Source organism: Schistocerca nitens, chromosome 1 (genome assembly GCF_023898315.1).
Source record: "Schistocerca nitens isolate TAMUIC-IGC-003100 chromosome 1, iqSchNite1.1, whole genome shotgun sequence".
Lineage (NCBI taxonomy): Eukaryota > Metazoa > Arthropoda > Insecta > Orthoptera > Acrididae > Schistocerca > Schistocerca nitens.
Window position 1 is genome coordinate 1,027,104,434 of NC_064614.1, and position 18,089 is coordinate 1,027,122,522.

Genomic DNA, 18,089 nt, shown 5'->3' on the forward strand with positions numbered 1-18,089 from the left:
AAAGACAAACGATTGAGTTTAAAAAATGGTTCAAATGGCTCTGAGCACTATGGGGCTTAACATCTGAAGTCATCTGTCCCCTAGAACTTAGAACTACTTAAACCTAACTAACCTAAGGACATCACACACATCCATGCCCGAGGCAGGATTCGAACCTGCGACCGTAGCGGTCGCGTAGTTCCAGACTGTAGCGCCTAGAACCTCTCGGCCACTCCAGCCGGCGATTGAGTTCAAAGTTGATTTTCATAATTTTCACCTCTGACTACAACGCACTTTCTAATTCTCTCTGAGGTCTTCTTGGAGTTAATTTATGAGGGTAACACATCGGTTCCTTTCTTGTGTTTATTATTCCTTTGTGTAGACTTCGCCTTTCAACCATTCCCACAGGCAAAAGTCTAATCGTGGTGACCAAGAAACGTTACCATTTCTATTAAAATTATTCCTATAAACAGTCATGATCGCATGTATGTCGTGTATTTCGTTTGGGACCGGTTTCGGTCATTTATAAGACAATCATCAATTTTTTACTCCTTGGTGACAACAGAAGCCAGTGGCGTGGAGCAGACCGCTCTGGAGGCGTGTGGAACACTGGCTCCTGCTGCCACCATGGTCTGCCGATGGTCTTATAAAATACTCACCAAACTAAATATACAACGTACATGCGATCATGATTGTTTTTCGAAATTATTTTAATATAATTTTACCGATCTCTGTTTTTCCTTACGACAATGTTCTAGATAATTTTGCGACCATTTCTGCCGATCCATCTTACGGGGCATGCTAGGTATAGATGATGGATCGGATGGATTGGCAGAAATGGTCACGTTCTTGGCCACCAAGCTCTCCAGACCTTACCCCTTTCGAGTTTTGCCTTTGGAGGTAGTTGAAAGGCGATGTCTAAAAAAATGTACTGATCGCTCGGACTGTGAATAGTGCTGTCCTCATAAAAGAACTCCAAGCCGATCTCAGAAGAACTACACATAATACTCTCAAGAGAATATGAAGGCACACTGAAGTCGTTGATAGAATTTATGAAAATCTACTTAACCATTTGGCTTTAGCTAACAACCTTCTGTTAGTATTTGTCTGGGCTACACTTTAGCAGCTGTATTTCTGTAATAAACGGGTTATTACATCAGATGCGCTTCCGAACTCTATGACACAGCTCGCATGTCATCGGCGCTCGTTCGTCTAATTTTTTCGGGCTTCAGTTTGTGGTGTTTATTGACGTTTAAGATCCAGTACCAACCTCAAGACCCATCTCCAGAAAATGCACTGTTGTGCTTTTTTATCCAACGTGTCATGGGAATTATTGCTTCATAAGCTCAACGGTTTTGGGGTCTGAGAAGTGGATCTTCCCATCACAGCTGTGACTCGAAAATGTTCGGGTACGTCAGTCACACGACCTGGACCATAGTGTAAGAGGGGACCAGGTTGGTTTTTAGGAACTCTAAGGTCGCAGGTCGTTCATTCGACTGGAAAAAGTTAAGTCGATGTTGTAATCTGATTTGGGAAAACTTCTGCTGAGAACCAAACCAATCAGCGAACGCGCTCATGTAGACAATTATGAAGTGAGCTGGAAAAAAGTTCCTAATCAACTTAATTAGCGTCTAGCGACGTCAAAATCGAAGAAACGGGCACCTCTCAGAGAAAAACCTTAACGACATTGCTAATTAAGGAGTAAACAAGCAACTGAGCTGACAAACTCATCATTTGGTCTCTTTCGGAAACACCAGGAACCGTCAGAAAAGACGCTCTCCTTAGGGATTTGTAAACTTTCAAAAAATTGTCGCTTTTCGAATCAAAAGCTTGCGGATGAACAACCATTTTACTCTTGACTGTCGTCCACAATTTCCATGCTACGAGTGAACTCATATTTTGGTGGCTGGAAATAGCTGTCATCGATATGTTTTGTATGGGTAGTGTCTAAATCTACTTGTCGCCGTGGTCCACCCTTAATTTCCTGACTATCAGATGATTTTAAAACAGTTTTATTTATCCCGTAACTACCGACATATTTTTTGTGTAAGCTTTTTATGCCAGTTTTCTGCTGTAATTTGTAAAGTATCGATCGAAATACACGTAACGTTATCAATAATTACAGTACGATTTTGCTAAGATGGGGCCAAGTAGTTTGCTGGCCTCGATGACACGATAAGCGAATGTGTGCAAGTAATTCATTTTTAAACATTCTGGAACGCTCGGTGAAACTTATAAAGCAAACAAAAAATCGATTTTGCTAAGAATAGCGTTCCTATATTTTAAAGAACTCATTGCAATAGGAGCCTTATTAGGACAACGCAAGGACTTTTCACGAAGTAATAGTATAGTAATCTACAAAGCAGCTCAAATAATTCGATTCTTACAAATTAGCAGATACCACTATGCTCTGATACCTATCAATGTAAGCGGGAGCGCCGACTTATAAAAAATACTGGGGGGGGGGGGGCATACTGGTGGTCTTGACCAGGGAAATTTTATAAATTTTAGATGAAAAATAATGAGTTTTAAAGTTTTTTTTAAGCATTTTAGAGTCATATGATCAACATTAGAACCCCGAAAAATGGACTCTCGATAACTCGACACTACAGGAAAATAGACAAGCCTAACACATTTTTTGGCTTTGAAAAAAAAAAAAAAAACATAAACACGCACGGTATTTTCGTAAAAAGCTAATTTAATTTACACTAATAATCATGCTTCTAGACTATTACAGAGGAATGACTATATAGCGCTGAAAAGACTGAAATTATATTTAAATAAATCCTAAACTATCATTAAAAGAATAAAACAAAATATTGCTGTCGCACAGTAATGGCACTTTGATTAATAAGTGAAATAGCTAATTTAAGCTTACTCTGAATAAAGCTCAGGGTTCATTAAATAAAAACAATATCTCAAAGTTAATGCTTTAATACAGTGAATAAAGTTAATACACTATGCCTAATACTTTCAGTCAAAAAGTATGTAAATAGCGGGTTTTAATTGGATCTTACACCCTAAAAATATTTAAGTATTTGAAAATAACTAATACAGTACTATAGTAATACAGAACTAAACTAGTACTAATACTTCGCAAATGAAAATTTAATATTATGTATGTATTTAATTCTCTATTTTATAAAGATTTTTAATATTGCTCTAAATGTCATTATTTGACCTAGAGTGTCTTTAGAAAGGTGCAAATGTCGACCGTCTGACTGGATTACTGAATATGAAGTCGTTGATGACTGATCGGATATCCAATTCATCCAAACATCTCGGTGGGCATGAAGAACAGCCAAGTTGTTCACTGGCTTCTGTCCCATTGTTGATCGGAGATATGACTTCAAACGTCTAAGGGCGCTAAATGACAGTTCTGCTGTTGCTACCGTGATTGGAACTACTTGGAGAAGCTTAATGCACTTCGCTACTTCCATTAACATTTGTCCAACTGCAGGCTCTTTTGTAATGCGCTTTCTTATATCACGCATGTTTTTTAAGACCAGTTGTTTTTTATTAGCGATATCGGCTAACATGTTCAAGTGTAAGTGCACTCTCTCGATGTCTAGCTCATTTTTGAAATACTCAGTTGATTTTTCCAAATTTGCTTCGCCTCTGTTTACTAAAAGCAAGCACTCTTGTTCAACTGCAATGACCTGTGTGAGTCCAGTTGAAGCAAACAGCTCAGTAATGCAAGATTGCACCGTTTCACAAACTTCAATGTAAATAGCTTTGTAGTATTCCTTTGGTCTTTTGAAATTGTGCAGTGAGCTGGCTTCGTTGTTTTCATACTTCTTTGGTATACTTCGATTCCGAGGAAGTGAAGGATCTTCAACTTGTGAAGATTTTTCTTTTAAATGCGATTCCCAAAATTGTTCAGAACTATCACGCCTTCCATTCCATATACAAATCAAGCCCTCATATATTTTTTCCAGATCAGCAACACTTAAAGATGAGGGCATTGAATTTTTTCATTGACATCCTCTACTGGTTTCATTGCATGGAAATGAGAACTGAAAAGAAGTAAGTCTTGAATTGTAACATTGACTCAAGGTAGCCTGCACATTTGTAACCTGCCTCTGTTTTGCCCTCTGCCAAAAATGTTTCAAAAAACTCTATTAGTTCTTCAAAGTTTTTCAATATTCTCAAAATACTAGAAGTTCGCATAGTCCATCGAGTCGGGCAAAGGGGTCGTAGACCAGCTTGGTTGTTGGCACCCTCACAGCGTATGCTTCTAAAAAGTCCCATCCTCTTATTGGATTCCCTTATGGTGTTTATTAAGTCCTTGGCTAAAGCCATAATATCCCTCATAGACGTAAGATGGCGGAGACTGTCTACAGCTGCCAAGTCTAAACTGTGAGCAGTGCAGTGCACATAACGTGCTTGTGGTTGTATATCCAAAGTTAACTTTTTTAGTCCTTTGAGCCTACCTCTCATATTCGAGGCACCATCATAGCATTGTCCTCTTAAGTTATCCATTGACAAATCAAGACGAGCTTGTTCCCAAAAAATAAGTAGGATTCTCAGCCAAAATATAGTAGCTCACTGAAACAGGGCATTTTTCCAGATAAACTGAAATACCCTAGTGTTAAACCATTGCATAAAAAAGGGGATAGATCTGATGCTAACAACTACCGCCCAATCTCACTTCTGACAGCTTTATCCAAAATTCTTGAAAAAAGTAACGTATTCAAGAGTAGCATCATATATTTGTAAAAATGAAGCACTAGCAAAATGTCAGTTTGGTTTTCAGAAAAGCTTTTCAACAGAAAATGCTATATAAGCTTTCACTGATCAAATATTAAATGGCTCTGAGCACTATGGGACTTAACATCTATGGTCATCAGTCCCCTAGAACTTAGAACTACTTAAACCTAACTAACCTAAGGACAGCACACAACACCCAGTCATCACGAGGCAGAGAAAATCCCAAATATTAAATGCATTGAATAACCGAACATCACTCATTGGGATATTTTGTTATCTCTCAAAGGCTTTTGATTGTGTGAATCATGAAATTCTTCTAGACAAGCTTAAGTATTGTGGTATGAGTTGGACAGTGCACAAATGGTTTAATTCATACTTAACTAGAAGAATATAGAACGTTGGTGGTTTTTGCAGACTATCTGTACTGTTAATTTCAGAGTCCTCTAACTGGGGAGGTATCAAGAATGGTGTCCCACAGGATTCAGGCTTGGGTCCCTTATCGTTCCTAATATACGAGGGCTATTCCGAAAGTAAGGTCCGATAGGTCGCGAAATGGAAACCACGGTAAATATCACAAATGTTTTATTTGCAACAGTTAGATACACCTTGCAGCTACTTATCTCCATAGTTGCCGACCCGACTTAGACGTGTATCGTAGCGTTGTACCAACTTTCCCATACCCTCGCTATAGAAGGCAGCCGCCAGTGCTCTCCGCCAATTCTCTACGCTGGCCTACGGCTCGTTGTCTTGTGCCGAAATGTTGTCTTCATAACCAGCGGTTCATGTGACCTGAGCTGAAACTCAGAGGGAGACAATTACGGGCTGTATTGTGGGTAATCTCACATTTCCATTTGAAAACGATGCAGGAGCATCTTCATTGCCCCTGCAGAATGCGGCTGAGAATTGTCTTGAAGACGAAACAGCACGACAGTTATGTAATGTTAGCTGCATAGCTTCAGGGGAAATTTCTCACCAGGCCCCCGTACTTGGCGGCAGACACTATTTTCTAGACATCTTTACGCACTCACTGCGAGCTCAGAAAGGAGAAGAGCGACGTGATGCTAACTGGGGTTATACTAGAGACACTACCCAACACATCTGTGCAAAGCTTTATCGGATTTTCATAGTCGTTTCCATTTCGTGACCGATCGGACCTTACTTTCGGAATAGCCCTCGTATATTAACGACTTGCCACTCTATATTCATGAAGATGCAAAGCTAGTTCTTTTTGCTGATGATGCAAGCACAGTAATCACACCCAACAAGCAAGAATCAGCTGAGGAAATTGCAAATAATGTCTTTCAGAAAATTATCAAGTGGTTCTCTGCAAATGGACTCACACTAAATTTTGAGAGAACACAGTTTATACAATTCTGTACAGTAAATGGCATAACACCATTGATAAATATAGACTATGAACAGAAGTCTGTTGCTAAGGCAGAATACTCCAAATTTCTGGGTGTGTGCACTGATGAGAAATTGAATTGGATGAAACACATCGATGATCTGCTGAAACGGTTAGGTTCAGCTACTTATGCTATTAGGGTTATTGCAAATTTTGGTGATAAACATATCAGTAAATTAAGCTACTATGCCTATTTTCATTCACTAATTTCAAATGGCATCATATTTTGGGGCAATTCATCATTAAGAGAGAAAGTATTCACTGCACAAAAGCGTGTAATCAGAATAATAGCTGGAGCCCACCCAAGACCACCTTGCAGACATTTATTTAAGGAACTCAGAATATTCACAGTACCTTCTCAATACATATATTCACTTATGAAATTTGTCATTAATAACCTATCCCAATTCAAAAATAACAGCGAAGTGCATAGCGACAACACTATAAGAAAGGATGATCTTCACTATTCTGGATTAAATATCACTTTGGTACAGAAAGGGGTGAAGTACGCTGCCACAAAAACCTTTGGTCATTTGCCAAATAGTATTAAAAGTCTGACATAATTTAGCTCTTGAGGGCTCCAACATTTAAAAGCAAATTAAAAGAATTTCTGAATCACAATTCCTTCTACTCAAAGATGAATTCTTAGATATGAAGTAGTAACTGTAAAAGAAATAAATAAAAAAATAAAATTAATTATTTCGTGTAAAGAAGTGACATGTTCCACATCATTACGAAATGTCATTCATGATCTATGGAACAAGGATTAATGTATGTATGCATGTATGTACGAACATAAATATCTTTCAAAATACTAAACAGAGTTTTTGATTCAGTGTCGGTGGTCTCGTATAAGCCAATAAAGTCTTCTTTGATGATTAAGGAATCATCGACAGTACGAGTACAAAATGACACTTGTTCGTGAATCGAAGAATCACTTGTTTCGTCAACCATAATAGAAAAATGTTCAGTCTTCTTGACTGAAACCAATACCTTTCTCAACAGACTTTCCTAGTCGATCAATAATCTTGTTTTGAATATCGTGGGACGTCACTTATACCCTGAACGCCCTAACCAATCTTTAAACTCAGGTGTTTCATTCTTTCAGAGTTCGCTCTAATTGCTAGTCCTTGTCGGCATAGATATTGCACGGTAGTAAAAATTGTTTCAAGAGCTAAACGGCCTTTCTTCATACCACTATCTAACTGTTCATTCAATTGGGAGGCCACACTTCGGTTAGTGATAGAATTTAGTTTCAGAACATCTTCTCTATGAGTAAACGTATTTTCATGAAGACGGAATTTTTCAAAAGCCTTTTTCCATTTAGAAACCCACAGAAATAAATTGCATCTTCTTTTTTTGGAGAAAAATTTAATAGATTTTAGCATCTGCCTCTTTGCAGGTTTTGCAAAAAAACTTCTTCGGTAGATGCTTCATATTCTAGCCATGTATATTTGATCAAGCCAGACTTCTGAAATGATCTTCCCTTACTGGATTGTCCACTTTTCGGCTGTGAACGGTTCTCGCCTAAAGACAACGAAGCAATTGGCGACACGTTAATTGTTGAAAGTTGACTTGCAGTATCATCAGCTTCCAAGCGCGCCTTTTTGGTAACAAATTTATCCGTCCAAACTTAATTCACAATACTCTAAGAGACTAAAGTAAACGAATAAAATACAGTCTTATAAATTAGTCCACTAGACACTAAAGTCGGGACACTAAACACGTCTGCAGCATGCACTGAACGAAACTATCCACACTGAATGACTGCGACAGCAGGATGGGCTTTATATAGCCGCGGCGTCGTAATGTCTCGAAGCGTCAAGGCGCTTCTACTCCAGTCCTTTTGATGTCGCCGCGGCCGCAGCGCTGGCCCGCCGGCGCCAGATTTCATCCGAAACTTCGCCCACCGGGATAAATTCTAAGTGTGCCCGTAGCACCGTAACATTATCATGATTCACACCACTCGTTTTCAGTTACCTTACTACCGTAATAATTATTTGTTTCAACTCATTACTGAATGTTTTTTAAAAGGTAACTATCGTCAAACGAGGCCCCATGCAGTCGGCGCCTGAGAACGTAAGTATTTCAGAAAAAAAAAAAAAAACACAGGTGCGGGCTGACATCTTAGAAGGGAACTGCAATCAATTGAGCTACAAACAGGGCCTCAACTACAAACGGTATCGCATCTCCAATGTTATTATCTGTATAGACACAAACAGGACGGGAAGGTCTCTGAGTAATGAGCAGTCAGATGCGGAGCAGTTAGATTTAGGAAATGATAATATATTGGTTTTAAACGTTTTGGAAACTTTAATAGTCAGGGGACATGAAGACGAGGATATAACCTGTTCCACTTGGAGAACAGAGAGTTGTACACGTCAATGGAACGAAGTTTCAGTAAATGACTAAGACGCAGGGTTCACCGACATTAAAATAAACATGTAAAGCTGTAAAATGAGACGGACTGAATAGCAGTTATTGAGGAAAAATACGGATGGTACAGACCACAACTAAGATAGGTTGCCCCCGTGATTAGCTTTGTGACTAGTCATGCGAAGACCCCAGGCTGGAATCAAGATGACCACGGATTTCAATGTGGCGGAAAGGTTTGGGAAAGCGGTCCAGTCAACATCATAAAATCCAAGTACCTGTCTAATAAAATCAGAAGCGAAACTGGAACACAATCCGCCGAAGTGGCGTTCAGTCTAACGGCTGGCACCAAGCAGAGACCCGAAGACATTCATTGCTTTTGTCATTGAGGAGTGGAATATAGAAAGGATTCCAAACGAATGGGTAGTGGGAAATACGATCAATACTAAAAAGAAATGATATAAAAATATTACCGGCAACTGTAAGGCAATGTCACTCATGTAACCCGTGAATAAAATTTGTACAACAGTTACGTAAACCAGACTGTAGCCCTTAACACATACTTCTCAAGCCTCGACAAAGTTTTCAAAAAGTAAATAATGTATCCTTACAGTTAAGTACATATTACAAAAACCACATTATGTCATTTTTGGATTGTGAAGAAGGATACAACAGGGTCATACGATCAAGACTGTGGAAGATACCACAAAAATAAAAAATTAATATAATTAAATGTAGAGCGGTTCTAGGCGCTACAGTCTGGAACCGCGCGACCGCTACGGTCGCAGGTTCGAATCCTGCCTCGGGCATGGGTGTGTGCGATGTCCTTAGGTTAGTTAGGTTTAAGTAGTTCTAAGTTCTAGGGGACTGATGACCTTAGAAGTTAAGTCCCATAGTGCTCAGAGCCATTTGAACCATTTTTGAATTAAATGTATCAGAAGCCTGAACGTTTAGAAAAATATTTACAGGTAAGGATTTCATAGTAATAAAACAAAGACAGTGTTATGAGCAGGGTTGTGATATGTACGAGAATTCTCGAACGCAGACGAGAATTTCATCGTTTGTGCGAGGTACGAGGCAAAAGCAAACATCGTACGCAAACATACGAGAATTTTGTCTAAGCCCTAAATGTTTATCAAATATACATTATACACATTTGTTTTAGAAATAATTAATACACTGGATATATTTAACGAAATGCATGTAAGTTTCGACGGATTCTTGATTAAGGACAATGTGGTCTCTCGGGGAGACTGAGTGCCGAGCGGCCGACCATGGTTCAGCAATTAAAGTCGAGAACGAGGCTCCAAAGCCTGACCCTGGAATTTTTTTTTAAGCTAACTATAACGAATCACTTTTATTTTACACTCAGTTCGGATTATTAAGTTTCACAGGTAGAGCGAACCACCTGAATCTCAAAGTGTTAAAATGTCGTTGCAAACAATATACTCTTGTATGGAAAACAATTAACAGTAATTTAGCCTACAATACTCTGGAATCCGTAGTGGAATTGTTAAACACAAACAACCATCGTAGCAATGTTAAGTTTCAGGTAAACCTCATGAAAACCAAAATCAAAAACAGATTGACACCAGTACATTGAATGGAGCATTTCTTGCCTCAGAATGTATTAAAGAGGATCCAGAAAACAACGGATATTCTGTATTAAACCAAAAAGGGAGAAGTATATTTCCAATTTGAAACGTAGCTAAAAAAAAAAAAATGGCTCTGAGCACTATGGGACTTAACTTCTGAGGTCTTCAGTCCCCTGGAACTTAGAACTACTTAAACCTAACTAACCTAAGGACATCACACACATCCATGCCCGAGGCAGGATTCGAACCTGCTACCGTAGCGGTCGCGCGGTTCCAGACTGTAGCGCCTAGAACCGCTTGGCCACCCCGGCCGGCAATCGTAGCTAGAAAATCTTGTTGATGTTTTTATTCTAGTTCTCTTGCAAGCAAGTTTTTTTTCAGGCAGTACATGTAGTTTATAATATACTACAAATACAATATTTTTCAAAACGTTCGAGAATTTTTACAAAAATATGACAATTTTATGACCTTGGTTGTGACCGAACACTTTTATTGTTTGAAATTTTTGTGTAAGAAATATTTTACGTGACTAGAAGGACACGTACTCAAAACGTATACATCAGATCCATTACGACTATCTCGTCCTCGGACGATCAAGTGCTGTTCCGGTAGCGGTACTGAGGTTAACCTGCAGAGGAATGTAGCACAACTTAACAGAGTACTAGGAATCATGAATAAATCGGATAACAAGTCGAAAATAATGGTGATCCATGGAAAATGCTTGGGGAATGCTAAAACAACGGTCAGCATGCAAATACCACGGAAAGTCCTTTAAACAGGCCCATTTTGGTCTGTAAAGAAATTTGAGTAACCGTATTATATCTAGGAAATACAACAAATTCAGTTAATGCATTAGAAGAAACGTTAGGAGATACAGGGTGTAACACCTTAAAACTAAAAAGCAGACGTCATCTCAAAATCTACTCTTTTATTTATGGAAGTGAATCATGAGCATAAGGCGCAAGATAAGAGAAGAATGGAAACTTCAGAGATAAGACTTTTATGAGGTGCTATACGAGTGGCTCTGGGAGATTAAATTGTAACTCATGATATCCGAAACGGACTTAAAGCCGAGACATATATGACGAACTACATAGCTACCATAAGCAATGTTTCCGTATCCACAACGGATGAAACAAGACCAGCTCCTGCTGTAAGTTTACTTGTGTCAATCTGGATGAAGATAATAATACGTCGGCTGACGCTAGTTTCGAGTTTTAATTTTGTAGAGGAATTTCAGTTGGCCTTGTGCACGCAAGCAAGACTGCTGAGGTGCACAATCTTGGAAACAATGGTGCGGCTGTCAAACAAAATTACATATTAACTTGACACGCGTATACAGCTTGACATCAGTTCACGCGTCAAAGGGTCCGATGAAGAAATCCTCGGGTGTTAGAGACCGGAGTGTGTCATGCACCCCTAACCTAAGCAATCATAAGAAGGAACTTTTGAGAAGTGCGTAGCCAGGTATTATCGCCGGGGACCCTGCAACCCTTAGTTTAACTGATAAATTTCTACAAGTAGTAATGTCAGACGCCGTGAAATTAAGTATTCCCTTGAACTATGTAAAGTGTCGGTGCATGCTTCTTACGACAGACATTGTTATGCGCTGGATAATTTTACTAAAACAGGAGAAAAAATAACAATGGCACTTAAGTTTTGTCCGTATGTCATGTTTGCGTGTACAGAAAAGACAGCGCGCATTTTATTGAAGAGCAAATCTGGAATATAGTTATCTGAAAAATATGTTTCTCTCAAATATTTCAACAACGAACTTCGTTATTTGTTGAATGACCCACCTTGGTATTGTTTCAAAATGTTAGAGAAAACATGCAAAATGGATAACGTAAGTGCTGTCACGCGCATAAACAAGCAGAAAAAACCGCCATTGTTTGACTACAGCAATCCAGTATGTACTGAAGTCAATTAAAAAAATCACCAATACGTGAATTTTGCTACCTGGCGAGTACAACAGATAAAGAGGGAAGATGCGAGGAGGAGATAGTTGCAAGGAGATGGTTGCAAGGAGATAGTTGCAAGCATTGCACAAGGCAAAAGGGCTTTCTACAAAGTGAAACAGCTGCTGACATCAAAAAATGAAAATTTTGAGACTAGAAAAAGAGTCATGAAAGCGGGTTTGATCGCAGTTGTCTGTGAGAGCCAAATGCAGACAATAGGTAAGACTGTTATAAAACGTTCAGAAAGCCTCGAAACGCATCAAACCAGTCTTGGCTACCAAAACATCAACATCCACCTGGCGCAATAAAAGGTGAAACGACAATACAAATCTAATCGTGGAGATGTCAGGTACCAGACTGAAATTTATATGACGAATGCTGAAGTGAAATACGTCCACGAAGGAGGCTGCATACAGCTCGTCCACTCGAATCTAGATTATTGTCTGTCAATGTGGGACACGTATTTCTTTCAATTTCTATCTGGTTTGGTGCGGCCCGCCATGAATTCCTTTCTTATGCCAAACCCTTCATTTCAGAATTGCACTTCCACACAAATTCCTTAATCATTTGTTGGTTATATTCCAATCCCTGACTTCCTCTACAGTTCTACATTTCTATATCTATATGGCTACTCTGCAGATCACACTTACGTGCCTGGCAGAGTGTTTATCGAACGACCTTCACAATAATTCTGTTATTCCACTCTCGAACAACGCTCGAAAAATACGAACACCTACATCTTTCCGTGCGAGCTCTGATTCCCCTTATTTTATTTCGATAATCGTATCATAAAAATTCTCAACTTTGTCCAGTAAAATACAGGGTGTTTCGAAAATGACCGGTATATTTGAAACGGCAATAAAAACTAAACGAGCAGCGATAGAAATACTCCGTTTGTTGCAATATGCTTCGGACAACAGTACATTTTCAGGCGGACAAACTTTCGAAATTACAGTAGTTACAATTTTCAACAACAGATGGCGCTGCAAGTGATGTGAACGATATAGAAGACAACGCAGTCTATGGGTGCGCCATTCTGTACGTCGTCTTTCCGCTGTAAGCGTGTGCTGTTCACAACGTGCAAGTGTGCTGTAGACAACATGGTTTATTCCTTAGAACAGAGGATTTTTCTGGTGTTGGAATTCCACCGCCTAGAACACAGTGTTGTTGCAACAAGACGAAGTTTTCAACGGAGGTTTAATGTAACCAAAGGACCGAAAAGCGATACAATAAAGGATCTGTTTGAAAAATTTCAACGGACTGGGAACGTGACGGATGAACGTGCTGGAAAGGTAGGGCGACCGCGTACGGCAACCACAGAGGGCAACGCGCAGCTAGTGCAGCAGGTGATCCAACAGCGGCCTCGGGTTTCCGTTCGCCGTGTTGCAGCTGCGGTCCAAATGACGCCAACGTCCACGTATCGTCTCATGCGCCAGAGTTTACACCTCTATCCATACAAAATTCAAATGCGGCAACCCCTCAGCGCCGCTACCATTGCTGCACGAGAGACATTCGCTAACGATATAGTGCACAGGATTGATGACGGCGATATGCATGTGGGCAGCATTTGGTTTACTGACGAAGCTTATTTTTACCTGGACGGCTTCGTCAATAAACAGAACTGGCGCATATGGGGAACCAAAAAGCCCCATGTTGCAGTCCCATCGTCCCTGTATCCTCAAAAAGTACTGGTCTGGGCCGCCATTTCTTCCAAAGGAATCATTTGCCCATTTTTCAGATCCGAAACGATTACTGCATCACGCTATCTGGACATTCTTCGTGAATTTGTGGCGGTACAAACTGCCTTAGACGACACTGCGCACACCTCGTGGTTTATGCAAGATGGTGCCCGGCCACATCGCACGGCCGACGTCTTTAATTTCCTGAATGAATATTTCGATGATCGTGTGATTCCTTTGGGCTATCCGAAACATACAGGAGGCGGCGTGGATTGGCCTCCCTATTCGCCAGACATGAACCCCTGTGACTTCTTTCTGTGGGGACACTTGAAAGACCAGGTGTACCGCCAGAATCCAGAAACAATTGAACAGCTGAAGCAGTACATCTCATCTGCATGTGAAGCCATTCCGCCAGACACGTTGTCAAAGGTTTCGGGTAATTTCATTCAGAGACTACGCCATATTATTGCTACGCATGGTGGATATGTGGAAAATATCGTACTATAGAGTTTCCCAGACCGCAGCGCCATCTGTTGTTGAAAATTGTAACAACTGTAATTTCGAAAGTTTGTCCGCCTGAAAATGTACTGTTGTCCCAAGCATATTGCAACAAACGGTGTATTTCTATCGCTGCTCGTTTACTTTTTTTTGCCGTTTCAAATATACCGGTCATTTTTGAAACACCCTGTATATTGAAGACTATGTGCGGCAGTCTGTTAAAATACCGACAGTATATTTGCCGAAGGGAGTATTACATCCTCTGACGCGCATATCACGTAACGACCGTGACGACAAAATTAAAGGAATTCGGGATAACAGGGAGGAGTACCAACAGCAGCTCCTACCTATCTACGAATGTAACAGCACGGAGAAAAACTGTATTGGACACTGTATACCCCCTCCTCTGACTCCCCCCTCCCCCTCCGGCACCGAATACCATAGAGTGATCTGCGGAGAACTGATGTAGACGCAGATGTAGTGCAAAGGAGAAGGAAAAGGAAGATGTACGGGGGAAAAAATACACCTGCGGCCAGAATGAAAGGATGCGCAACGCCAGAAAAATATACCTAATTTTAACAGTGCAGCAATTTTTTCTCCAAGCCCGTGAAGCGAATGTGGCTTTGCAAGTCTGGGGTCCCACATTCCTTTGTCCGCTTGATTCCCCCCTCCCCTTCCACCCACCCACCCACCCACCCACACACACACACACACACACACACACACACACGGTATCAGCACCTCTGACAAACACAGCACGCAGCCGTTACACAGCGAAAGTTCGAGAGATTCCTGTGTGACTGTTGGAGGGCGGGGGGCGGTGAGATGAGAACGCTACAGGCCCCTAATCTATCTGGTTGGAACATTCCTCGCGCAGCCTTTCGCTACAGCGAGGGAAATTATTTCGAAACAGCATAGTGTGAAAGTGGTTATCAGTACGAAGCATACTCGCTGGGTTTGGACAGAGCTGTCTGCATTGAATTTCAGGTTTCGCTGTACACTTTCAGAACGGAAGAAACGTTGCAAAAATTCCACAAACGAGACATTTGGAACTTCATGCGTTTATGTGGATGTTATATTTGACCACACACACAGATATGGAAACAAAAATCTAGTATTTTTTTATGTACTTTTACATAATTGAAATAGTCTGGCTGTATATGTTGGGTCACAAGTAAGCGGTAAAAATCGTAAACAGAAATTACGAAAGTACAAAAACGATTCAAGAGGCTCTGATTTCATAGATTAACTTTATTTTGTGAGCAGGAATGCAGTTAAAAAGTAATGCGTAAGTGCCTTCATTAGTTATGCTTGTCGAAACGATTGCTACAATGGTACACCAAGGAGCCGATTCCTGTGTAAAAGTGAGTTGTGTGAAGCCCCTACAGGCTCGTCAGGAAAATGTGTTGAAATTTCGTATCGGGTGTGTTGCAAAGAGATGGAACTTTTAGCCTCCAGTTTGTAGCAGCGCGAAAGGTTGGTCTCAGTGCCAACGATTTAGCGATACCAACGCCCGTTAGTTATCATATTGTGTTGTCGGGCTTCATAGCGCAGTAAAATGTTAGTCCAAGTCGTTTGTTCCTTATTGCTTGCTGTCTTCTACAACTGTTCAGTGTGTCACAGCGCTCAATTCTCCATGTATACAGCGAGTAGGGCATCGGCGTACGAAAAAAAAAAAACAATATTTGGAGAAGCATGGTGATGTGCTGAAAAGCTATTAGCATAAGTACCACATTACAATATCGGAGCGGGATAGAGTTTGTGTTGGAGAGGTCTTGTTATCTCAGTTCTTGAGTCACGCTTGCATTTATTGGTATATTTGTTGATGCCGGGAGAGACTGATAAGACGTAACTAAAACGCTCATAAATCGTAAACTGTGAATTGCAGGATCGTGTTCCGTCTCGTAATGGATTATGGCTTTAAATGTGCTGTTACTAAGTGTGTATCCCTGCTACTTGCTGGAACAGTAACACAGATAATTATTTACGTTCAAATGATGCGACAACTGAATTCGTCTTCCTAAAATAACTAGAAGTAGTTGATCGCTAGTTTCAAACAAAAGTAATTAAAAGCGTGTCATTGCGTATTTTTCATGTGGAAAAGCTATGCAGTCCATTTCTGCCTGGAATAAGCTATATTTACACCTCAGTAGCCTGTGCTAGAACAGCCCGAAGCAGAAAATTTGAAAATACGCTAAAGCAGTCATGGTTCAGTATTCTTTATGGCTTTTGATGTGCCGACAAGACCCGACCATTAAGCGGTAATTGAGAGAAATGGCTATCATTACTGCTAAAATATGGACCGCATGGCTTCCTTCACCAGCTCAGTTCAGTTCACTGGGTAAAACCGTAGGGTCAACGACGTACAATGTCCTACAAGATTGCTCGCCACCGTCTATAAAACATTATCATTATTATTGTTACAATTATTAATGTGATTCAGACGAATTTACATAATGAAGGATGAATGGGAAGGCCTGTATCTACACTCGTAAGATGACGTATTATTCACTCCGAACAAATGTTTATGACCAGCAGTTTAAATCTCGGATATAATGCTAGAACATGAAATATGAGATACAGCGGAGCGACACAAAGTCAATTTTCTGAATTTCCTTTGGTTAATTGGTTTCAATCTTTTCTTCTGCTTTAGTAAATATTGCTTAATTTCAGAAATTCCCCATGAACCATGGACCTTGCCGTTGGTGGGGAGGCTTGCATGCCTCAGCGATACAGATGGCCGTACCGTAGGTGCAACCACAACGGATGGGTATCTATTGAAAGGCCAGACAAACGTGTGGTTCCTGAAGAGGGGCAGCAGCCTTTTCAGAAGTTGCAGGGGCAACAGTCTGGATGATTGACTGACCTGGCCTTGCAACATTAACCAAAACAGCCTTGCTGTGCTGGTACTGCGAACGGCTGAAAGCAAGGGGAAACTACGGCCGTAATTTTTCCCGAGGGCATGCAGCTTTACTGTATGGATAAATGATGATGGCGTTCTCTTGGGTAAAATATTCCGGAGGTAGAATAGTCCCACATTCGGATCTCCGGGCGAGGACTACTCAGGAGGACGTCGTTATCAGGAAAAAGAAAACTGGCATTCTACGGATCGGAGCGTGGAATGTCAGATCCCTTAACCGGGAAGGTAGATTAGAAAATTTCAAAAGGGAACTGGATAGGTTAAAGTTAGATATAGTGGGAATTAGTGAAGTTCGGTGGCAGGACGAACAAAACTTTTGGTCAGGTGAATACAGGGTTATAAATACAAAATCAAATAGGGGTAGTGCAGGAGTAGGTTTAATAATGAATAAAAAAATAGGAGTGCGGGTAAGCTACTACAAACAGCATAGTGAACGCATTATTGTGGCCAAGATAGACACGAAGCCCACGCCTACTACAGTAGTACAAGTTAATATGCCAACTAGCTCTGCAGATGATGAAGAAATTGAAGAAATGTATGTTGAGATAAAAGAAATTATTCAGGTAGTGAAGGGAGACGAAAATTTAATAGTCCTGGGTGACTGGAATTCGAGAATAGGAAAATCGAGAGAAGGAAACATGGTAGGTGAATATGGATTGGGGCTAAGAAATGAAAGAGGAAGCCGCCTGGTAGAGTTTTGCACAGAGCATAACCTAATCATAGCTAACACTTGGTTCAAGAATCATGAAAGAAGGTTGTATACATGGAAGAATCCTGGAGATACTAGAAGTAGATTATATAATGGTAAGACAGAGATTTAGGAACCAGGTTTTAAATTGTAAGACATTTCCAGGGGCAAATGTGGACTCTGACCACAATCTATTGGTTATGAACTGTAGATTAAAACTGAAGAAACTGCAAAAAGGTGCGAATTTAAGGGGATGGGACCTGGATAAACTGAAAGAACCAGAG

General features: G+C 40.4%; 1 protein-coding gene across 2 annotated transcripts in view; it reads right to left on the reverse strand.

Annotated features, from left to right (window-relative positions):
* LOC126196630 (uncharacterized) overlaps positions 1-18,089 on the reverse strand; it is a 466,961-nt gene that overhangs the window by 10,026 nt on the left and 438,846 nt on the right. The window lies entirely within an intron of this gene.